Consider the following 26,242-nt stretch of genomic DNA (forward strand, 5'->3'; position numbering starts at 1 on the left):
GGGAAGGGGGCCCGATCAGCCCAGGCGGGGGCCTCGGGAGGCATAGAACCGGGAGGTGAAAGCTTTGGGAAGCAGGACCCCAGAGGGCCAAGGCTTCGGGAGGCCGTGTTTTGGGAGGCTTCGGGAGGTCGAGCCGACGGAGCCAAGGGAAGGCTTCGTAGGTACGAAGGGGTACTGTGAAGGGATCTGATGACACCGAAGATTGAGCTTTTAACAGAATGTTCGGAGATCAAGGCTCCGGAGGGACCTAGATGGTGATCTTCAACCATTATCCTCAGGCTGGTTTATTTCCCCCCCTCCAACACCCTCGATCGATTCGTCCTTCGTATATTGATCAATGAATAACTTCTCTAAACCCTGTAGGAAAAATATGAGAAGAATTGTGATTATAATATGCTATTGAAACTCTTTGAGAATTTAGTGGGGGGAAAACTTAGAAGAAAAATGATATGTCATATATGCTTGTATAACTCATAAAAGAAAAAAAGAGTATAATATGTATGATCTGATGATCATAAACAGGTTATAAATTAGGGTTAAGTCCTTTTAAACTTTGCAATTGTTGAAGTTTTTGCATACCAATTCTACGAATACATTTCTAAAATATTGAAGTGGGCAATGACTTAGTGAATAAATACGGTAGATTTTCACATAACTTCGTTTGCAAGATATTTATTTCTCTAATCTTTTGTAGCTCATGTGGGAAAAATAACTTCGGAGCAATATGCTTTGTAATATTACTCTTTATATAATATGTTTGTATTTGAGTAATACAAGTAGTATTATCTTCATAGATAATGATGGGAGATTCTGATAACTAATCTCACATGATCCTTGAATATGGTTTATCATTCTGCGAAATTATACACATTCACAAGAAGCTTCATATAGAGCTATTATTTTAGAATGATTGGTGAAAGTAGCAACAAGAGTTTGTTTTGATGATTTTCACAAGAAAGCAGTACCACCATATAAGAAAACAAATCTAGATTGTGACCGGGCATTATAAGGATCAGATAGATAACCAGCATCAGTATAACCTATCAGGGTTATATCTTGGTTTTTTGATATAACAAATCAAGACCTCTAGTACCATTCAGATACCTGAGTATTTGTTTTTGCACCAACCAAATATCTCTTAGTTGGAGCAGTATTATATCTAGATAAAAGATTGATCGCAAATGCAATATCAGGCTTTATAAAATTTATGAGGTACATTAGTACTCCTATGATACTTAGGTATGGGACATCATGCCCCAATAATTTTTCACCTTCTTCTCTAGGTCGAAATGAACCTTTGTCCATATTCAAGGATCGAATGTCTATAGGGGTTTTTGATGGATATGATTTATTCTTATTAAACTTTTGTAATATCTTTTCAATATATGCAAATTGGTGAACTAGTATCTATGATGGGAGATGCTCAAGTTGCAAACCTAAGCAGAATTTGATCTTGCCCAAATCATTCATCTCAAACTCCGTCTTTAGATGATTGTTGGATTCCTTTATATCTTGTGTGGTTCCAATAATGTTGAGATCGGCAACATTAACTGAGATGATACAGAACATAGCGAGGGATTTCTTGATGAACACACATGTACAATTATCGTTGTTAGAGTAACCCTTCTAAAGAAGAAACTTACTTAGTCAGTTGTACCACATTCTACCTCACTGTTTCAAGTCATAGAGTGACTTTTGCAACTTCACACAAAATATGTTACGATTTGCCATTATATTTGGAATTTTAAGTCCTTCAGATACTTTCATGTATATGCCCGAATCAAGTGGCCCATATATGTAATCGGTCACAACATCCATTAATCGCATGGATAATTCCATTTGTACCGCCAATGAGATTAAGTATCAAAATGTTATTCCACTCATAACAAGAGAATATGTTTCATCATAATCGATGTCGGTTCTCTGAGTGAACCCTTGTGCTTCATGCCTTGTTTTGTATCTCACCACCTCATTATTTTTATTTCTTTTCTGAAGTAAAACCCATTTCGATCCAATGGGAAAAATATATAGAGTAGTAGGTATTATTGATGTAAATACCCCTCTTTTAGCAAGCGAGCTGAATTCTGCATCAATACCCTCCTTCCATTTAACCCAGTTCGAACGCTTGAGACAATCTGCCATGGTCTTAGGTTCTAGATCTACCTTGAGGTTTTTGGCAATATTTGAGAAGAAATAAATATCGACAACTATAGTCTTACAGTTATAAGATTCTCCTGAATCAATATAATTTGTGGAAATTTCATGTACTTCATCTAACTCCATAGGATTTCCCAGCACCATGGAGTTAGGTTGTTCCGATGTTCTAGCACCAAGATTAGTGTGCACATTTGTGTTGGGCTCTGGATGTATAGCATCCATTTGGTGTTTATCAACAATAGGTTGATTCTTATTTACTGACTTAGAAGATATCTTCCTTTGCTTCTATGATTACTTTTCAGAAGCATTATTTGTAATTAGATTTCTCCCCCTCTTATTTGGATTTGAGAGATGAGTGGTTTTATGAGGTATCTCCACCCTTTATAGTGCTTTCATTGCAGGAATATGAGACTTTATGATGTCCTTGTGGCCAGTAAACGCATCTGGTAGGTTATTTACAGCATGTTGCAAATTTATGATACTCTGATGTTGTTCGTATCCTAAAGTATATGATCTAGAGATTGAAAGCCAGTAGCATTCCAATTAATTTCTCGGCATTCATTATGGTACGAATCTCCCCCAATGCCGAAAAATTATATTCATCGAATATGCAATCAGTGTACCGGGCAGTGAACAAGTCCCTTGTTAGAGTCTCAAGATATTTTATAATTAACGAAGAATTATAACCTGCATATACCCCTAATCTTCTATGGGTCCCATTGAAGTACGTTGCGGTGGTGGAATTGGTACATACATAGTGCAACCGAAAATTCGTAGATAGAAAATCCTTGGTTGATTTTCACGTACGTTGCGGTGGTGAGAGCCGTCCAAATTGCATTCGGCTTAATTGAACAGGTCGACTGGCTATAAAGATGAGATCTAGTACACGTTCGACAACCAGTGTGCCATGTGCTAACACACATCTAAACCGCCCATCGCACTCCCATTCGATTTAAACGAACATAATTCGGATATTCCCGATACATGCTAGCCAGATCACACTTGTACATTTACATGTGTTCATCATGATAAAGGACAACAAGTGAAAAATATATATTACAACATGTTTCAACAAAAGTTATTAGAGTAGAAATAACTAGTTCAAGTTATCCATGAACTTAACCCATAATGAAGACTAGAAACTATATTACAACAAGTTTGTTCTTGTACATCGTTCATCTAGATACGCAGTGAAAAATATGTACAACAAAATAACAAAGGTGGCCGATGATGCTTCTGCCCTTAAGCATCACCAGGGCTAGTGTCGTGTTGCTTGGCTTTACTCTTACCCATCGCCAGCATCAGCGGGGTAAAAGTAACCAAACACCATCTTGAGTCCATCCTCATGACACGAGTCCATCCTCTTGGCCCTTGTGACAACCTTTCTCATATATGTTGCATCAAACCGATCCGTATCTACGCTGTCAAGGATACCTAGTTTCCGTCGAGGCTCTTCCCCATTGGACACCCTAGGGTCCTCGCTGCCCCAATATAAACTTCTCTATCTCATTAGTCTCTCGACACATCGCAGGGCCACAGTCAATCGATGCATACAACATATGATATTCAGCTCATCCATCTCATGTACAAATATGTGGTAAGTATGGTAAGTGTTGGTCACAAGCAAACATCGGTATAGTCCTTAATCAACCTAAGCGATGCTATGACATCCGAGACTCCTTTCTCATTCGTCCTTACCACCCGCTCAAATCTTGTAACCAACACACTTACCATATTAACTTCACTATCATCATAGAGTGTGTACTACATGTCCTATAACTCACGAACGATGGCGACATCCATCGCTCGACTTCTACCAATACTCTAAGCATAACTAAGCATTTATCAAACACTAGACTTGATTCTATTCGTTACTCATGGTTACAAGGATACGGTCACATCAATCACAAGAAAGGTAATGCGACAATATAGGATCTACCCACTTGACCTTCATAACTCAACTTAACTAATGCAACTAACCCATACAATAGTAGTAGGTTAAGACACATGACCATTGTAAACTAATGGTGCAATACGATAGATGTTTGCCTTGGTTTTTTGGTGCTTCATTCATGAACAACTCTGGTTTGTTGTTGTTCTCGACTTCTTGAACCGTCGACACATAACTCTCTAATAAAAGGAATATGCATCAAATAAATAAAAGGACGAGCGAAGAGATATGCTTTATGACGCATGATCGCAAACAAGGTGCATTGTGATATGTTAGGGAAACATTTGCAAAAGAACGTTAATCGATTGGAATAGAAAAAGTTTAAACATCGCATGAGGTAACCTAAGTTCAATGGGTATTGAGTAGTTGGAGGTCAGGTCGAGATAGGTGGTGGTCAGACCGTAGGGGTCAAATAGAGAAGAAATCAGTACTGAGTAGACCTGGCAATCATACCACACCCATGGCAGTCAGATCGGCCCAAGTGGCAGTCTGACTCCTGATTGTGGAGTCTGACTTCTGATTGTGGAGTCAGACTTAAGTCTAACCGGCCAGTCAGGTCCTAGCGGTTAGACCAGCCTAGGTGGTGGTCAGACCGCTAGGCCCAGACGATGCCACCTTGGTGAGGTCACGGTAAAGGCTCTGACGATGCCTTTGATCAAGAGTGGTATCAAAACACTATACAAGACTAGGGAAACGTTTCTTGGATGGTTTAGGTGACATGCACAGGGCCAAACTCGAGGACCATTGATGATGTCCATGAATAAGGGTGGAGCTCAGGTCTACACTAATGGAGATTGATTTGAGCTCAAGGATGACGGGGAAAATGGTGGGGGAAGTCTTACCTCAATGTGGGGAAGCTTCGATTCAAAGATCGGGCTATGGGGTGGTGGTTGGCCTATGGGGGAAGAAGATGTGGGGAAAGGTCTCTAGCGGGGGAGGACGGTGGAAAGGAGCTCGAGGAAGCCTTCTCTATTGATCTCTGGTCGCGGTGGTGGTCGAGGTGGTCTGCTCTCCTCTCGCTCGGTTTTGGGGTGGAGGAATAAATGAGTGAGAGTTGCTCAATTGGGCTTTAAGTGGGGTTCTGAGTTCTAGTAGTCTGACCATAGGGAACACTAGTTAGACCGCGGGCAAGGCCCACGTGCTGAAAGTCTTTTTTTCCCTATTTCTTCTTATTCTTTTCCTTATCCTTCCTAAATGGTATTAGGGCTTTCTAACTATTTCTAAACAATTCCCACTCATATGTATGTATGGAGGAAATGCGAGTCGTTGATTATTGTAACCTTTTCAAAAAGTTTTTGAAACTTTTAACAAAAAATCATAAGCAGGAAGTATGATGTAAGCATGCATATGCATGCTTGATGACTAGGTTAGGGTTTGGGGGTGTGACAAATCTCCCCCTTAAAAAGAATCTCATCCTGAGATTTGGCAAAATCAGGGGAGTGGGTGACGGGTCAAGTATCACCATCATCAAGAGATAATCACAACTTGGTAAGAAGATGCCCTAAGGGATTGATTCGATGTGGAGTAGGGTTTTTCGGCTTTTTGAACATCATGTGTAAAAGCCATCGGATCTCTCTGTACTTTGCTAGTCGACAGCAAGCTAGGCCCGGTCAGACCGCGTAACAGTGGCAGAAGCTCTAGCTAGGCCTGGGTCTATGTCTTGACTCACGTGTAAATTCTCTCTCCATGTAATATACAAAGGTAGGAGTACCAGACTTGTAAGGGGATTCAGCCCGAGGAGAAGAAAGCTGGGCAAGAGCATCATTTTGTAACCAACTTATAACACAAGAAAAGAATACATAGGATATAGGGCTATAACCCTGGGGGGCCTGAACCTGGATAACCCTCGGTGTTCGTGAGTCACACATACACAAGCAGATTCAGTAGGCACCATCCCGAACAAAGATCACTCACCCATCGTCTGATACACCCTGGAATCACTGTCAGGGATTTACCCTCGATATTTGGCGTGCCAGGTGGGGGGGTGCTTTTCCGAGTTCGGGATTCAAGTTGTTGTGAAGTGTTCTTTGTTGGGTACGACCCAGACGGAGCCAACATGTCCCAAGCTCAAGACATTGGATCAGGATCCAAAGGCTTCAGGAGCCAAAGGAAGGCAGCAGAGGCATCCATGCTCCCGACGCCAAGGAGAGCTCACGGACTGCAAGCTCTGGGGGAACGTGCTTCTTTGTTGGCAGCCCCACCTAGAGGATTGCTCACCGCACCGGAACTACCACCCTCTGGCCCCATGACGTGAACCAAAACCATCGGACAGGTATGATTCGATCCAGCAAAAGAGTATCGGGGAACTAATTGCGTGTGTCATTTCTCCGAGTAGGTTCGACGCAAGGAAGAACAGAAGGCTCTACACCTCAAACTTTTGACATGAGTAACGACCACTCCCTAGAAGGTACTAGTAAGGAAGGCAGCTTACTAGAATCTTTGAAAGGTAACCCTCTCCTTTCCCAATGCTGACCACCCTCTGACCACCCTTCGATTAGAAGGGGGAATCCTTGTTCTACCTTGCAGGAGTTCAAAGGGTTATGGATGTGGTACTGGTCGCTAAGCGAGACATTGCTTTCCCCCAACCAGGAAGGAGCAAGTACAGGACCATGCATCGTCTGGTACATGGTTCAATTCTGTTTGTTCCCGTTATTAAATATGAAGCGGAGTATGAGGGCCTCTTAACTGGAACACGAGCATCACTCGCGTGGGAAAAATGCCTACTAGAGATGAGGGACTCGCTACTCGGTGTAACCCCATCGCCAAGGAGTTTTCATTACTCAGACCAGACGATGGTGATATACCTCTTCGAAGTGAGAAAGCTAAAGCAAGGCTCTGTCGGTCGGGAAGTCACACACGTCCCTCGCAAGGATTTCCTCCCTGGCCGATGGGCTGGCCCATCTAACCTCTTCTTGTGAACCTATCCCGGTCAGAGTCTTTGAGAAAAAGACTCACACGGCCACCAACTAAGGTCTCGGACTGACACGGAAGGGATGCTCCACTTGGAAACGGAACACCAGAGGTAACACCTTTGGAGGCAACGCCTTCCTCAATGTCGTTGACCTTGGATGGCCATCATGTGGTCGCCTTGCTTGATTCAGGTATGACCTGGATGGATCAGATCTCGGACTACCTTCAGAATCAAGCAACCCCTGACGAAGATTTGTCAGCAGAAAAGGTCACGTTGGCTAACCGCGAGAATCCTCCTTGGTAGAGGGACGCCTCTACCACCAAGGGAGCAACAACCCATTACTGAAATACATCGCTCAGGATGGGGGGAGCACAACGCTCCCTAACATCCTCGGAGGCAGTCATGGAGGCCGGACCTCCCACCACCCTCAAGGATGCTCACGAGCAAGTGAAAAGGTGTGAGTCGTGCCAGCAGCGCGACCCTAATACCAACCTACTAGCCTAGGCACTGCAAACCATACCAGTCTCTCAATTTTTGTTGTCTGGGGGCTGGACATCATGGGATCATTCCCTAAAGCCCCAGACAGTCCTAAATTCCTAACCTCAGGCACGACCATGACCACCATGCATGAAACTGGTCACAGGTCACTGACAACATCTAGTTTCCCGGCCTCACGCGGTCGGGTTTGCCTGGGTGGTCAGCTGCCGATCATACAGCTCACGGAGTGCTAGCTCTATGTATGAGGCTGCTCGGAGACGAGCCTGCTTGTCTATTTTGCAAGACCTTCCAGACGAGCGTGGACATGACTTGTAAGTTTTTCCAAATTCAAGTAATCGAACTCTTTATGTTGCAGGACTCCATGGAAAAACGCGGTCTCCCGCCAAATTCCAAGACTTGTTTAGCCTACTCGCTCGTATTGATGGGATGAGATCCAAAGCTAACCTGCTTGCACGATGACAGGTTAAAGGTGCCCAAGGGTTAACGACCACAAGGCCGCAAGTCCTAAATCTGGTCGAGCGTTGGTCGCCACCGAAAGTCTCATCATGCTAAGAGTCTCTCTCAGCACCAGGAATGTTGCTCACAAGCGGCTTGATGCGATCCTCCCTAAGCGATACAGGCACTCCGAAGGCTATTCATCATCCAAACACGGAGAAGACCCACATAAAGGCCAAATGCCTGTCATTACAAAGCTCGAGGGCTGGTTCCAGACGAGCCTACGACATTCCTCCTAGGACCCAAAAATACCCCTGAGAGGGTCGAACCAGACGGTCCAAAGACAGGAACGAACAACATACAAAAATGAATCAGCCCTCAAAACCTGCGCTAACTACCGACAAGAGGTCTAGGTTGGGGAAGTGGTCACGGATGCAGGCAAGGGCCAGACAGGCGCCACAGAGTTTGACCTTGAAAAGATGGTCACGAATTCTCTGCTCAAGGCCACCTACCTCCTTGGAGGCCGCCAGAAACCACTCGATATGGCCGGTCACGGTGTTCCCAGGGGTCAGACAAACCTGGACACCGACAGACCAAAGCAACGAGTCAAAAGGGGTAAAAGCTCGGCTGAGTTGGTTGTAGAACACCACTCGCCGCTCGAGTTCTTCTCGCACCGCATGGAGATCTTCTCGGCAGCCGCAAAGGCGGTCATAGAACTCCTCCCTCTGGAGGGCGCTTTCCCTGGTCACCCGTTACAGGTCCCTCTGCACCTCGAGTAACTCCTCCAGGCAGGCTAGTCAAAAATAGAGCGTAAGCCACGTCGATTTCAGCCGGTCGAATCCTACATATGTAACCAGGACCATCACGTGATGCGAGTGGTCAGTGCAATGCACCTTGAAGGTCTCTCAACGTACTCGCCCGCTCGGCGTCAGATCCCCGCACACATCTGGCCACCGCCTCCAAGGATTGTCAGTAGGAAGGGTGGTCGACGGGAATGGTCGGGGACTCGATGAGGGCCAAGGGGCCTATCAGCTTAGGCGGTAGATCCGTTCGGGCGGAAGACTCGGACACTCTGGGAACTCTACGACCACAAAGACACAGTCTTGCTAGGAAACAAAGGCGTGGGGGCTCCATTCAAAAAATGTTACATAACAAAGTTTACAATCAAGTTTTTACTCATCGGCAGCCTCCACCTGGAAGATGGACGTCACGTAGTCCACCGCCCCCTAGCAATCCCGCTGAAGTCTCTCCTCGGCTTCTGGATCAGCAACCGCGGCCCCTTCCCGGACCAAGTCCAGGTTGAAGTTGGGGTCACGATTGCGGTAACACCGAAAGATATACTCTACGGTCGCCCTCACCGCCTGCGAAACGTCCTCCATGCCCCTCAACGCCAGGGTGGCAGGGAGCTCAGAGAAGTGCTCCGTAAGGACTCGGAGGGTGTAGGCCCAGGCTCGGGTAGTGCGATCATCCTTCAGCTCGATCACCCCCAGCTCGAGGCTACCCAGGGGATTCGCAAGTGCTTTGAAGGCTTCCCAGAGGATGTTGAGGGTAGTGCGCTCATCCTCCTTGAGCTGGGAGCGCTCGACGGCCAGCGTGACTTTCTCTTGGGAGAGCTCGCCACACCTCCTCTGCATCTCAGCCAGCTGCTTCTCCAGCTCGGCGCATCTGCTAGTCGCCGTCTCCTTCTCTTCGACCAGCTTACGGACGGCGGCCAGGAAATAGCCAACGCACGAGAGCAAGTCAAGAGTTGAAATAGACTCCTCGACCAAGCCTGTGGGTCTTGGAGCCGCCATCGATACGCCAAGGGGCAAAGCCAACACTGGCAGAGGCACTGGGGTATTTGGCTAGTGGGGGGGGGGTGATCACGGTGGTCGCCGAGGGCCTATGACAAACGAGCAAGGTTGCAGAATCAAGAAGACAAGAGCAATTCAAAGTATCTACGCCTATCCATAAAAGCTTACTTCTGCGATGGAGGACGGAGCACCAGCTTGGCCCTCACAAAATAGCCAGATTGACCGGTCGGAGAGGACAACCCCGCGAGTGGGCCGCCGGCACTCGGGGTCTTGTGGGGATGTTTTGACACCTCTGCATTCGACGACCCTTCTGCCGCCCTCTTCCCGCACCGTACAGACACTAGGTCCATGGCGGCAGAGTTGGACCGCTCTTGGCCAGGACGGATCTGGTCGGAGGGGGTCGAGTTGGTCCCGATCTGGTCGTAGGGCACCGGGTCGATCCTGGACCGGTCATGGGGCACCTGGTTAGCCTCCTGCTGACCGGCATCACTCGCGGGGCCACCATCCTCGACCACCACCGGACCCTGCGAAGGTTGGCTACCTCCCGACCCAGTTGGGTGCGAAGCGCAACCAGGATGGGGTTGTCCGGGGCAGGAGTAGACGCTTCCCAATCAATCTCCCAAAGGGCCTCATCAACCTTGTCGATTATTGGCCTTAGGGCGTCGACCTCGGGAAGATGCTAAAGATAGTTCAGAAAACTCTGACCAAGGAAAAAACTTGGAATAGGAAAGTCTGGAAAAATACCAAACATACCAGCCTAATTTGGGCCCTCTCCACCAGAGGGAGCTCGCATAGAGGGACACATGGAGGGCCTCCTTTCCTGGCGGCCTCCGCCATCAGCGACCTGACCCACACGTCAATGACCTCATCGGGAAGATCTGAAAACAATGATAGTAAAACGCCACTCGATCAAGCCTCTCGAAGCAAGGGGACAACTGTAAGTATTACCTGCGGAGCTCTCCTGGGTATCATCGCCGCTTTCGGTGTACAGGTAGGCCGGGTGCGCCCTTCGCCATAAGGGGTAGAGCCAGCACTTGATGTAGTCACGCACGACATCCAACCCCGACAGACTAGCTTTCGCTAGCCCCCTGACCAAGTCAACGAGGGATAGTAGCTCGACGGTTAGCGTGGGAGAGCTCGCCCAACTCTCTGCAAGTCGTGCCGGCGCTTCAGGCATGTGAAGGTTGTCGAGGGAGTCGTCGGTCATGAGGTAGAACAACTCCTCCCTCCAGCCCGACCATGACGATTTTAGGTTCATCTCCAAGTAGGAACTAGCGACACCGTCTCGGAGATGGAAACCACAACTCCTGGTGGCCGGCCCTAGCTGCAGCCGGGCCACATAGAGAAATCTGAAGAGATCAAGACATGGCTCGACCCCAATGAAGTTCTCGCATATGTGAGCAAAGATGCTCAGCATGATGATAGAGTTGGGGTTCAAATGAAGATGGCAGATGTCATAGAAGGAGATGACGGTGCAGAAGAACTCGGAGAAAGAGGGGACGAGACCGGCCAAGAAAATTGAAGCAAAGATTACGATCTCACCCTGGCAGGGAGCAGGAACATCTCCCCTGGGTGGTACCCATAGGACAGACGGCGCGGAAGCAGACGATTCTTGTACATCTACTTCAGCTTCGAGGTGGTGCACTTAGACTTGGGGAAGTCGGCCTCCTTTCCGGTGCGTGACACCATGGGGATGCAGTGGTGGTTGTTTGAAGGACTCTGGTGAGGGCAGGAGGCGAAGGTCTCTAGCATAAGAGCTCAGGTGGCGGAGAGATTTCTGGGGCTTTCCGTCCTCCCACTTATAGGATCAACTCGGTTTCGTCACCCCGTCTCCCGAGGATCTATGTGGGGAACCAAAATTCTCTTGAAATCTAGCGTCCATTAAGGTTTCTCTCTCTCACTATCCTTTTTCTATGGACGATTAACCTCCCATCAGGATGCAGTTTTCTAGGCTAACCACGAAAGTGGACCGTATCGATGACCACTCCCCAGGTGAACTCATGTTCACTTAGGGCCCGAGTGCTTCGACTGGGTCCAGCCACGACCATTTGACAAACTGCTCAGTCTACCGTATCCGCGAAGGGGCTTGGGGGCTACTGTCGGTGTAAAGAATAGTGGGGTCCCCTCGCGGGCGGACCCACGCCGGTAAGATATTAGCAGGTGTTGTATGCCACGTTTGTCTAGAACCGTGGCCACCCCACGTGATCAGCCAGCGATCACGTAACCAGACTCTCTGACCAATCTCCGCGACCAGTCACCAGGTCACAGGAGCAAACCCCGCGACCAGTCTCCTCTGGTCGCGGGGCAAGTATGTGTCCAAATAGTCTAAATCATAATAAATGCTTTTTCACTTGAGTATTTCCCTTCCCCAGGTCCTCTTTCTGGTCGTCCAAGGCATGGTCAGTGTAGAGCTGCCGTGTCCCGTCCCGTAGCATTAGATGCTATGAGACAACCTGACGGGCGTGGCAGGAGATCTTTTGTAGGTATGCAGGCGGCGCGTGGGGACGGGACAGGGCAGTCCAGGCGACCGGGATGACGCAGGCGGTGGAGTGATGGGACAGGCTCTATAGCGCCGTAGGGCAAGTGGATACGTCTGCTCTTAGTAATGATGGGCCTATGTGGAAAGTTCTAGCTAGGCCTGGGTCTATGTCTTGACTCACATGTAAATTCTCTCTCCCTCTGATATATAAAGGGAGGAGTACCAGACTTGTAAGGGGATTCGGCCCGAGGAGAAGAAAGCTGGGCAAGAACATCATTTTGTAACCAACTTACACAAGAAAAGAATACACAGGATGTAAGGCTATTACCCTGAGGGGGTCTGAACCTGGATAACCCTCGGTGTACTTGAGTCACACATACACAAGCAGATTCAATAGGCACCATCCTGAACAAAGATCACGCATCCGTCATCCGATACACCCCGGAATCACTGTTAGGGATTTACCCTCAACACAAACATATCTCCCGCTTCTTCCCGTAAGTAAGAACACATACTCTCAGCATATCCTCTAGGATCTTATATATGTAATACCTCTTAGAACATCATCCCTCTAAAGCTACAAAAGCTCCTCCAAATCAGCTTCTGGTTTCTAGTAATAATGACACCTTTTGCTAGCTTTTACTTCTTAGAAACCATTTCCAGAACGGACTGTTTGGTTCAGGTTTCTACTTCTAAATAGCAAAAGCCATCAGAAGCTGAACCTAACAGAACCTAAAGCTATGGAGTTTCTACCATGGGAAGGAAGTTCACTAATCAAGGAGATTCAAGGTACATTTATTTTGCTGCAGTCATGCTAGCCACAAGATCGAACAAAATTTAGAGTTGTGCTTATTGAAGTGGAAACATTGCTAGAGCCACAGGAATAGATAACTATTGTGTGTGGCCAAAAGGAGTGTCTTGTTTGTATACCATGTCGCATGGCTTATCTTGATAATTTGTCCTCAATGTCAACTGTAATAGCTTGCTAATCTTTTAGCTGAAATTGTTCCTTTGAATCCCTTTGGCAGTCACTCTTTGGTTGCCATTACAAGAATCCTTTCTATATCTGGTGAGCAAGAAAGGAAAAAATTGTTTATCTAGTGAGCATGAGCATGATGATTAATAAGCAGAATAACTTCATGTACATTTTAGCAAATCATTTCACATGCACATGTGTTATTCGAATTGAACAATTACGATTTCAAATCCTAGTACTACACATGATAATAATGTTTAATGAACCATAAGGTTGAGAAGCGGAAGTATTGGCCTATGACACTTAGATGCAATCATTTGTCCTTGCGAAAGGCTTTCATTTTTCTGAACATGCCTTAGAAAGAAGAAAAATTGTCCAAAATATAGTAGAGCCTCTCACTCTGAGAAAAATTCATATTTCAAGACATAAATATGTGGTGATTAATCATGTGTAATGATTCTAAGCTGTTTCACCTAATCGATTCCGTGATTAATTCGGCATATCATTCATGTCACGAATTGGATAGCAGACACAATTCTTACTAGTTCTCTGCACAACTTTTTTTTAGTTGAAGACTATCATGATTGTTTAATGAAAAACTTACAGGCTCATGCTACCTTACTACATTTGTACGTGTTTGCTATCAGTTGAAATACATTTTTCTTGTGTGCCCTCCTCGGCTGGTCTAGAATTACACACACACACACACATACATACATACATACATACATACATACATACATACATACATATATATATATATATATATATATTTGTGTATATATATATATATTTGTATATATATATATATATATATATATATATATATATGTATGATTTGGGCATTAGGATTTACTTTGCTAGATGTTTGGATGACTTTTTCCTCTTAAATTATGCCTACTTAAATCTGTTCTTTTTGCTACCTAAATTTGATTCTATGTTACTCCCAATCTAAAATCTATCTATTTATCTATTTTTTCGATATTAATCATTTAGTTAATCTATTACTCACATGAGCTTCATTCCAAGATCAATATGTAGTTCAAGCACAAAAATATGCTTATATTCCATTCATTCCCCATATCTAGGATCAAAATCTATGTATGGTGAAATAGAACACTATTAAAACGAGTCACGACCAATCACAACTATTTTATAATATATTTTGAGCTGATACATAAGCCATTCTAGTGATTTTATTTGAACACAGGGATCTAGAATCAGAATAGCACTTAATCGCTTCTTGGTCTTGCTATGTAAATGAAAAATAAAGATGCCAAAACACTCAATTGTCAACCAAAAGAAATTTTATGGGTAAGCTTATATATTTTTTCACATGGAGGATGCATACTTATTAACCATTTATAGATTTACAGAACTGTGGATTCACTGACTCGTGCCAGGATCTTATGACATTTTAATATTTTTTATAACCAAAATATTGCATCTTTACTAAAAAGAGGACATGTGTAATGTTTGGTGATTCTTTAGAAGTTTCTAAGAATATCTAAGATTTACATTTAAATAATCTAAAGTATTTTTTCATATGTAAATATGTCATAGTATCATAATTTTAGAATGGATATTTTGGCTATGTTTGAACTTTGAACCTTATGTTCTTATGTGTAGCATATTTAAGTGTTTCAGTAGTATATGTTGATTGGCCTGTAGTATATTTGAAGCGTTCTAGTACCATAACCCATATATCGCTAACAATAGCGTGGCCCTGCGCGCATGTTTCAACTGCAAGCTGCTGACAGTCCATTAATCTTCCATATGGAAGTTGTTATACAAAACAAAGTAAGAACAAATAAAGGATTCACCCATGGTTCCATTAGGTTCTTTTTTGGCGCACAACATGGATATTAGTTTTTTTTCTTTTTTTTTTCTTTTTCAGAAACGAGACACACACTCATCCATTTGCAGAGGAAATGAAGAGCGCCCCCGGGGGGGAGGGGGGAGCGCCGGGGATCGAACCCGGGTCACGCCCCTGGGAGCTGCCTCCAGGGACCAGTCGGGTCCGGCAGCCCCTCTTCTTTTAGTTGACACCATAGCACTTCTTTTTGGTATCTAATTAAGGTGCAGGTGCAGATTCTTTTCCAAAGTTTTGAAGTTCAGTTGAACCCCGATGAGCCAAACGAAGTTCGCCCCTGGTTGATGCCTCTGTCTATATGGTCACGTTGATGACATCTTGGAGCCAAGAGCTGCTGCAATCCTCTTCCCACAATAGTAACCCATAAAATAACTCAATTTGCAAGCTCAAGACAAAACTCGATGAAATTCATAAATAAAACTAATTCAGTGCATACTTGACAAAAAAAAATAAGGAAACACTTCATTTGTGGTACAATTCGGAAAATGCTGAAGTACTGTTGTTGCTTCTCCTTTGAGTGAATTCAGATTCAAATATGCCCATCCTAGAGTACATACCAGGCATTGAGTTGGATGATAAAAACCTTCAATGAGATAGGTTGCCTTCAAGAATGGTGTACTGCACCCAACTACAGGAATTATGGGTAGTATGCAGAGTCTTAGATGGAATGCAGCATAGGCAAATGCACATTACTGTTGATGACTGAAATTGACATATTGTAATGAATTTTGGTTCTGGAAAAATTAGCAGGTCCAAGCATCCTGTCATAGGTCGGAACTTCCAGATTTATGTGTACACCGGATAGTCCAGTGTTTAGGAATTTGTTCTCATTGGAGTTTTACCGGAACATCCGGATTTGGGTCGGAACTTCTGGTTAAATGTTTTTATCCGACCCGAGAGCCCCATTCCAGAATGAATCCGGATATTCCGGCCATATCGGAACTTCCGATGTTAAACCAGAACATCCGATTAATTATTTTCGGCCAAACCCGAGAGCCTCATTCCATAATGAAACTGGACATTCTGGCCATCTCGGAACTTCCGATTTTCGCGATCAGAACTTCTAGTCTTGAGCAAATCCGAGTTTTAGGAAAGAGGTTGATTCAGATTTGAATGGGAGTTTTGATATATTCCGACTCAAAACGGGGCAAGATCATCCCTTCCTATAAATATAGAGGGCCATGGCTGATTGAGGGTGACCAACATCCAATCAAATCAAATCAATTTACTTTTATCTCTCTTTTATCCTTTTTGCCCTAATCCTATCTTTTCCAACCCTAATTGCTCTTCATTCTTAATCTCTATGACCAAGAACAAACCGCTGGCCATCTATACTCTAACAAGGTCCCTCCTGAGTGTGGGTGACAACAAAGGCTCAACAGTGCAGTGCCATGACGATGGTGCTACTTGCTAAGTACCCAAACCGGAACTTCCGATTGGTCAACCAGAACTTCCGACCCTTCCAGGAAAGTTTCGGTTCGACTTGCACATGAGGTGCTTAGTGTTTGGCGTGATATTTTTTCATGTCAACACACTTTTTGACGACTCCGCTGGGGAAGAAGTTTTTTCGGCTCTGTCTTGGCCGAATCCTAAAACCCTAGGCATGTCTACTTCAGAAATTGATAAAGATAACATCATCATAGCGTCCTACGACGAGTTGCCGGAAGCGTGTATGGCAATCAAAGCTGACTTGGAACAACGTCGGTAACAGTTGCTCTCGCGCTATGTCTAGACTCGGCAAGGTGAGTTCAAGAAAGAAGATTCTCCACCGCTCGTCGATCAAACCCCTCAGGTACCAACCAATGTAAGTGTTCAACACTCTCCCTCGCATGAAGAAGTTGCTAGTATGATCGATCATGCATCCATGTCTAATAGTGTTCAAAAGATGATTGATAATACATTGGCTGAAAAGATTTGGCCTTTAGTTTTATAGATTCATAAGGAACAAAATTCAAAAAACATCTTGCTAGTAATGTTAGTACTCCAATTCTTCCTACTGTTGTTAATACATTACCTAGCGTTTCTTATGCGTAGTTGAGTAATCCTCATGATGGCCAAACTAACATGGGTAGTGTTGTACCTAATCATGTTCCTTCTTATGCTATTAAAACTAATGTGACACAAAACTCATATCAAACACCATATGCTAGGCCCTATGCTTCAACTTTGGCTCAAAGAGCCAAAAGTTATCCCAATATGCAAGCGCCTTATTATCAAAGCATAGCATATAGTATTCCGCCTATACCGCCACAAGAATTGGGAATCCCTTATGGGCCAATACCTGAACAAAACTTCACTACACCACCTCCTATCACTTCCTATGTGCAGAATGTGCCTACACTATTGCTTGAACCAATAGCTAACCCTAATCGGATTGTGACCGATTATACTAAAATTATGTGGGAACAAGTAGGAACTGTACTAAGAGTACAACTCCGCTTAGATGTTAGAAGGAAAGTTCATGCATACCAAAAGGTATATCCTGAGCATTATGACACAATCTTGTACCCCTGTGGTTTTAAGGTTCCTAATTTGGTTAAGTTTACCGAGGAGGATAATAGAACAACTCAGGAGCATATGGGTCGATTCTTGCACAATTGGGTGAAACTAGTTCTAATGATGTGTTTAAAATTAGATTGTTTCTTTTGTCACTATTTGGAACCGCTTTTACTTGGTTTACATCTCTTGCTCCCAATTCGGTTCATGTGTGGTCTCAATTAGAAGAAAATTTTCATGAATATTTTTATAATGTTGATACTGAATTGAGGCTTTCACATTTAACATCGGTTAAACAAAAGTATAGTAAACCCATTGTTGAATATATTAGTAGGTTTAGAGATACAAGGAACCGATGTTTTAACTTGACACATTCTGAAAAAGATTTAGCCTAAGTAGCTTATTCGGGTTTGTTATTTCATCTTAAGTAAAAGCTAGAGGATTATGATTTTCAGGATGTTAGTCAAGTCTTACAAAGAGCTTTGATACATCAAAAATAGGCTAAAGAGTCTAGAAATTTTCAGAAATTGCATCATAAATCTAGAGTCTATCATCCTATTGAATATGAATCTAAAAATTTGAACGATGATGGCGTTGATGTATGTGTAGCCGAACAGGCTTGGTCTTCTAAGTCTAAACCATTTGTTTGCTCCACTCTTAAGCCGATGCCTCTTAAGAATCGGCAAGAAGAAATTAAATTTACTTGTGACGCAACAAAGTGTGATAGAATTTTTTATTACTTGCTACAAGAGATATGAATTAAACTACCTCATGGTCATGTAATTCCACCATTAGAAGAGATGAAAATGCGATTGCAATGTTTTTTGTCGACGGATTCAATAGGCCATTAATGAAGGATGATTGAAATTTGCGGAGATGCAAGTGGACAAGCAACCGTTCCTAGTTAATGTCATAGATCTCTAAGACAAGAGCATTCTCATTCGGCCAACTCAAGTCGAATCAACCAAAGGGAAAAATATAATCGTTGGTGAAGAAAGATCTAAACCTTTAAGGGAGAACAAAAATTTTCTAAGAGAAGTGCTACTTGAGAGGACTCTCGAAGGCAAAAAATCAATTAAGATTGTGGTAAAAACTTCATCCATCGGGGAGCATGGCAATGCTAAACCAAAGAGCCTAGAGGTTGGAAAGTGAAAGATTAATGAAGCAAAGAGACGTGATAAAGTTGAAAAACTCAAGCCTACTTTCAAGCAACTTTTGTCCAAGTAAGAGAAAGATAAGACCATTTAGACACATGTGAATCGGCTAAGTAATCTCAAGCGGTCAAGATCACCTTTGAATCAAGAAGTCCATGATCATCATCAATCAAAGAAGGTCCGTGCTACTGCTATGTACCCACCAATTGGGTCAGCACCATGGTCATGGAGGCCTCGTCTGATGCCTTTTCCCCCCTTACCCAACTTAGGGTTATAACGGTATGTGGATACCTCCTCCCCATATGCAATTTTCTCATTTCATCTGGGATGGATAACACCACATAGGCCATTTTTGATAGATTATCACGTGTTGTCCATGACCGATTGGGGTATACAAATTGGTCTAGTGATGTTTGACATGCTAAAAATGTGAGGAAAGAATATCGGGTCAAGGAAAGTAGAGTTTCTATTCAAAATTTAGATTATAATATTGATAAAATAAGGACCATTACTACTAATATCATTGAGATTGGTTCAATGAAAGTGGTCGCCGAAGAGCTTAGTAAAGGACCGGTTGTTATTAGCAACAAATCGGTCATTCTAAAAAATGTGCCTACTGTTGTCCATGTTGTTCCAAAGGCTAATAATCATGAAGCAAGTAGCAACAAGCCGTTTTCTAAATATCTATAACTGAGGTGGTGTCCCTCTGGCTTATCTTACACCAAAAAGAGAAGATTGCAGCAGCTTCGCAAGCAAGAATTGATGGAACAACAAGCTGAAAAACTACGGGATGATACTTTCAATAAAGTTAAGCCTATACAACCCGTGAAGCAAGAATGGAGACAAAGCTAGATGCCACTGTAGCTCCTATAGCAGCCCCTTTGCCAACAACAACATCGGCAATTATGCGAGATGACAAGGAAGATGAGGAATTAATCGATTATGGTGATTCGTCGGTGCACATTATTGATGCTTCGCCAATCGAAGGTGTGGATGTTAATATGATTTTTATATTACCTTTGGAATTTCGTGTTATGGATGAAGTTGAAGTGGCTAAATTGAATTTGGGGCTAAAAGAGGCTATCTTTGAGAAGCCAAAGGAAACGGATCAGCACTTGAAGCCATTGTATGTTAAAGGTCATATTAATGGAAAGCCGATTTCTAGAATACTTGTTGATTGTGGAGCTGTAGTAAATTTGATGCCATATTCAATTTTCAAGAAGCTTGGTAGAGGTGATAATAGATTAATGAAGACTAATTTGGTGCTCAATGGATTTGCGGGTGATTCTAATGAGGCCAAAAGGTGTTATCTCTATCGAGCTCACTATTGAAAGTAAGACATTATCCACCACTTTCTTTGTCGTAGAGGTGCAAGAAAATTATAGTGTTATTCTTGAACGTGATTGGATTCATGTGAATAGTTGTGTTCCTTCTACCTTGCACTAGTTTTTAATTCAATTAGTGGATGATGATGTGGAAATCATACATGTGGATACTTCAGCCCATGTTACTTTGGATGATGCTTCAGTTGATTGGAGATATGGCAATGCTAAGTGCCTATCGGGTCTTGATCTTTCAGATTATGATTTTCATAGTGTCTCCAAGGATGGATTTGCACCTGTGGTTGTGAAGTCGACTTGTGATAATCAACTCAATAATGTAATGTATCAATGAGTAGAGATAGAAATTTAAAATGGCTACTGTCGGTGAATTAGGAACCAAGGGTCCCTGAATCTCGAGGCCAGGTCAGCAATCCGCCACGCGGCGCCCTCCCGCGGGGATCATCTCCGCGAGGTATGAAAAGACTAAGTCCTGGGAGAGGGCACTCGGGGCCATGAACAGTGGTCCCCGAGTACCCGAGTTTCCGATGATCTGTGAAGGCCAAGTGCCGGGAAGAGAGTGCACGGGGCCACAAATAGTGGCCCCCGAGCACCCAAGTCCCCCGACGACTAGAAAAGCCGAGTATCGGAAAGGGTGTGCTCGGTGCTGCGAACAGTGGACCCCGAGCACCCGAGTACCCCGACGACCCAAGGAAGGTAGTTCCAGGAGAGAGTGCTTCGGGCTGCGAACAGTGGCCCCCCATCACTCGGTTCCCTGAGGATCCGAACAGTCGATTCCGGGAGAGAGTGCTCGGGGCCATGAACAGTGGCCCCCGAGCACTCGGTTCCCCGAGGACCGAGAGAGGGCTTTTCCGGGAGAGAGTGCTCGGGGATGTGAACAGTGACCCCTGAGCACTCGGTTCCCCGATGGCCCAAGAAGTCCTTCATCGGTGGCCCCCACAGGGGTCCAGCAATGAGGTGTCAGCCAGTGAAAGGCCCGATGCCACATTTAAGAGGGCACATGGCCTGTCACCTCCAACTGCTCCTACCACGCTCGGTGTAAGTCCCTGCCACATCCTGGCAGGAGGGCGTGGGAACATTTAATGCACGGGTCCCATCCCGCGTCATCCGATGCGCCTCGGGATAGCCTCGCAAGGCCCAAGACGCCCCGCCTGCCACCCTGCTGTGTCAGGTGAACAAGACCGGGCGGGCACGCCGGGCTGCTCTGTCGCTGCCCGGTGGGCCCTCTCCACGGCGCCTGTTGCCAACGCCATCATGACGACCAAGACAGGGTGGGGGCGCGTTTTCAACCCCCGTCACTTCGCGCAGCAGCCCATAATGATCGTTTTTCCATTTATGGCGCCTTGGAACTCATGCCCTCCCTTTCGGGGCACACTAACGCCGGTGGATATTTAAGAGAGCCGGCGGGCACGGACAAAAGAGAGGACTCTCGGAGGCTGAAGAATCCAGAGCGAAGACAGACTCTCAAGAACACTCAATATAAGCACAGAAGCTGAGACTACCGAAAAACAAGGAGCCCAAAGCTCTAGGATAGACAAACATTCTTGTGACCGGCAACATCCCTAAGGGACATTCTCAGGGCATTTATAGCATCCACACAGGAGTAGGGTATTACGCTCAGTGTGGCCCGAACCTGTCTAAAAACCTCCAATGCATTTACTTCTTTCTGCATAGATCATTCCATCCCACCTGCCATCGTATTTACACCCATTTATTTCTCCCGTAACATATTCAGAATCATCCCCCCGGCCGAATCTCAAAAAGGGGTCCCTCCGGATCCCTGTGATAAGAGTTCACCCTCCGACAACTACAAAAGCGTATGGAGTAATATCGATCAAATAGGAATGATATTTGTGAAGCCATTGAAGATTTAGATGAGTTAGATAAGTTAGAACAAGGTTTCTCGTTGGCCGATCCATTAGAGGAGGTTGATATAGGTGATAGAAATATTCCAAGGTCGACATTTGTAAACAAGAATATAAAGGCCGATTACAAGGCTAGAATAATTGAGTTGCTTAGAGAGTATGTTGATTGTTTTGCTTGGGAATATCATGAGATGTCGGGGCTTGACTGAGAGTTAGTAGAACATCAATTGCCTACTAGAGCAGGGTTTTATACCCTATAAACAGCCGCCTAGAAGGTTTAATCCTAATATGTATGATCGGATCCAAGAAGAAATAGATTGATTGTTGAAAGAGAGATTTATTAGGCCATATAGGTATGTTGATTGGATTTCTAACATTGTTCCGGTTGAGAAGAAGAGTAGCGGTAAGTTACGAGTTTGCATTGATTTTAGAGATTTGAATAAAGCTACTCCTAAAGATGAATATTCTATGCATATAGCCGATATGTTAATTAACAATGCTTCATGACATAGAATAATTAGTTTTCTTGATGAAAATGATGGTTATAATCATTGGCATATTTGAGTGGGTTGTTGTGACATTTAGGTTGAAAAAATGCTAGAGCTACTTATCAAAGGGCTATGAATTTAATATTTCATGATTTGCTTAGTGTCATATTAGAAGTATATATTGATGATATAGCTATTAAATCAGATGGTAATGATTCTCATTTAACCGATTTACAGTTAGCCTTTGAAAGGATGTGTCAGTATAGTCTAAAAATGAATCCACTCAAATGTGCTTTTGGTGTGTCGGTTGAGAAGTTTTTAGGTTTTCTTATACATAATAAAGGCATAGAGATAGATCCTAGTAAAATAGAGGCTATACAAAAGGTTCAAGCACCCACATGTAAGAGAGATGTGCAAAAAAAATTTAGGTAAGATAAATTACGTGACAAAATTTATATCAAACTTATCCAGAAAAGTTAGTGCTTTTACACCTACACTTCGGTTGAAAATGAGACTGATTCTACTTTGGGGGCAGAACAACAGTGTGTATTTGATGAAATCAAGAAATATTTGACTACTACTCCGGTGCTTCAGGCGCCTAAAGTTGGATTACTTTTTCGGTTGTATATTGTTGCGGGAGATGATGTGATTTGTGCTGTTTTAGTGCAAGAAGTTGATGGTAAAGAACACGCAATTGCTTACTTGAGCCGACGTCTTTTGGAGTGGAGACAAAGTATGTATTTATTGAGAAATTATGCTTATCACTATACTATGCTTGCACAAAGTTGAGATATTATTTGCTATCTAGTACTTTTTAAGCGGTAGAATTGGTAAATGGGCTTATGCACTTATAGAATATGATTTGGCTTATGAATCTTTTAAATCTATAAAAGGTCAAATTGTAGCTAATTTTATTGTTTACTATCGGATTAATGATAAGCATGATTTGGATGTCGGTTTTATATCCATAAACTATGGAATCTCTATTTTTATGGCTTGTCTTGTGGGGTTGGACAATGTGTTGGTCTTATTTTTGTGTCACTTAGAGGTGTTATTTTTGAGACATCTTGTGGTCTAGGGTATTTTTGCACCAATAATCAAGTTGAATATGAAGCTCTCTTATTAGGATTAGAAATTTTAAACTTCATGGGTGTAAAGAACATAGAGGCTTTTAGTGATTCGTTGCTAGTTATGAATCAAGTTTTCGGTAATTATCAATGTTTCGATGAATCACTAAATAATTATCTTGATTAATGTCTAGAAATCATTGCTGTTTTGGATGATTTTGTTATCAATCATATGTCTAGAGATGGTAATTTTAGAACTAATGATTTAGCACAACAAGCATCCGGTTATCAAGTTAATAGAGGTAAATTCTTTGTGATTGGAAAACCGATACTTGAAAGTGTTGATCAATGTATAGCCGAACATGAGTTTTTGGGTTTGGTTATGTCTTCTATAGTAGGGGAAAATGCTGAAGTTGTTGAATCCAAAGATTGGAGAAGACATCTCATTGATTACTTGAAATATCATAGCAAAATATACATTGTTGGATAGAAAGATTCAGCGACAAACCTTCAAATATACATTGTTAGATGATGATATATATCCTCGAACCGCGGATGGTGTGCTTCTCAAGTGCTTGGATTTAGATCAAGCAACAGTTGCTTTGGGTGAAATACATGAAGGCATATGTGGTACACATCAATTTAAAGTGATTGTTGAAAAGAATTGTTTTTTATTGGCCTACTATGCTTAATTATTGTTTTAGGTATTATCAAATGATGTAAGGCATGTTAAAAGTTTGGTGATATTCAATTAGTCCATGTTACTATAATACATCCTATTATCAAACCATGGTCGTTCCGAGGTTGGGGCTTGAATTTTATCGGCCAAATACATCCTCCATCATCAAAAGGTCATAATTTTATCTTGGTTGCTACGGATTACTTTACTAAATGGGTTGAAGTTGTTCCTCTCAAGAACATGACGCATAAGGAGATGCATGAATTTGGCAAGTTATTGAGAATTAAACTTCTCAATACAAAGTTTGGTAAGTGGTCTCTAAGTTGGAAAGGTCCATAAGTTGTAAGTGTGTCCCTGAAAATTCTTATTTGTTAAAAACTTTGCAATGGGAGAAATTGCCTAGAGCTATTAACGGACGATACTTGAAGAAATTTTATCCTAGTATATGGCAAGATAATTAAAAGAAATATGACTAATTTATGAGTTATCATCATCCTAAGGAATGTTCATGGCCGATGTCTTGATCATCGCCCTAAGAAACGTAGAAATAGAGAAGTTATATATTTTTTTTGGCATGCAAGCTTTAAAAAAAAACATGAGGGCATGTGTTGATGTCCAAAATTGGTATATTGTGATGAAGTTCGGTTCTGGAAAATTTAGCAGGTCAGAACATCCGATCGTAGGTTGGAACTTCTAGATTTTTTTTACACTGGATAGTTCGGCGTTTAGGAATTTGAGGTCAGAACTTCTGGTTAAATATTTTTGTCCGACCCAAGAGCCCCATTCCGAAATAAATCCGGATATTTTGGCCATATCGGAACTTCAGATGTTAAATCAAAACATCCGATTAATTATTTTTAGCCGAACCGAAGAACCTCATTTCGGAATGAAATCAGATATTTCGGACATATCAGAACTTTCAATTTTCGAGATCGGAACTTCCGTTCTTGAGCAAATCCGAGTTTTAGGAAAGAGGTTGAGTCAGATTTAATGGGAGTTTTGATATATTCCGACTCAAAATGGAGCAAGACCATCCTTCTATATAAATATAGAGGACTATAGCCAATTGAGGGCAACCAACATCCAATCAAATCAAATCAATTTACTTTTATCTCTCTTTTATCCTTTTGCCCTCATCCTATCTTTTCCAACCATAATTGCTCTTTGTTCTTGATCTCTACGACCAAGAACAAATTGCCGGCCATCTACGCTCTGGCGGGGTCTCTCCCGAGCATGGGTGACGACAAAGGCTCAACGACGCAATGCCACGATGTAGTGTTGCCCGTTAAGTACCCGAACCAACCGACCGGAACTTTCGGTAGGCTTACTAGAACTAGGTGCTCAGTGTTTGATGTAACATCTTTTCGCTTCAACAATTATATTAACACTTGAAAAATATGCATATATTTACCTTGTTGTGCTTAAAATAAGTACATGTAGTTAAGCAACAGCGTTGCTAGATTAATAAAACAAATTCGCAGGTCAATATACCACTATGATGATCAATCTTTCAAATTTGTGGTTTTCAACTCTAAACATACTGATGGTACCTAAGTTTGCATTTCAGGATTTAACATCATATTTACTGACATATGGTCCAAGGATTCACATTTAGGTGGTGTTGTCTACAACCCACTTGGTTTTCTTTGATGTTGTCTACAACCTACTCGATTTTGTTTGTACAAGCCTTCCTCCCTCCCTGCCACGATGCCCCGCTCTGTTTCCCGGCGTTGGTGAGCACCTCTGGCAGGCCCCTGCCCCTCGCCCTCCCCTCACTCGGGTGTGTACCTCCGACAATCCAATTTTAGGTTTTCTATATTTGTTCATTTCCACTCAAATTGCCGCTAGATTCGAGACATGGCTCATCCATCCGACGGCAGAGCATGCTTGCATTCATTCATTAGGGGTGTATTTGGTTGCTCATATGGATTTTTATAGAGCTACAGTGTATATCCTGGATGCGTAGAAATAGACTAAACAGATACAATAACTCTGAAAAAAAAATTATTTGGTTATCTATATAAGAGAATACAATAACTATACACCTACGGATGTAATAACCATATAAAGATATTTGGTT

This window comes from Phragmites australis, chromosome 2 (genome assembly GCF_958298935.1).
Source record: "Phragmites australis chromosome 2, lpPhrAust1.1, whole genome shotgun sequence".
Classification (NCBI taxonomy): domain Eukaryota; kingdom Viridiplantae; phylum Streptophyta; class Magnoliopsida; order Poales; family Poaceae; genus Phragmites; species Phragmites australis.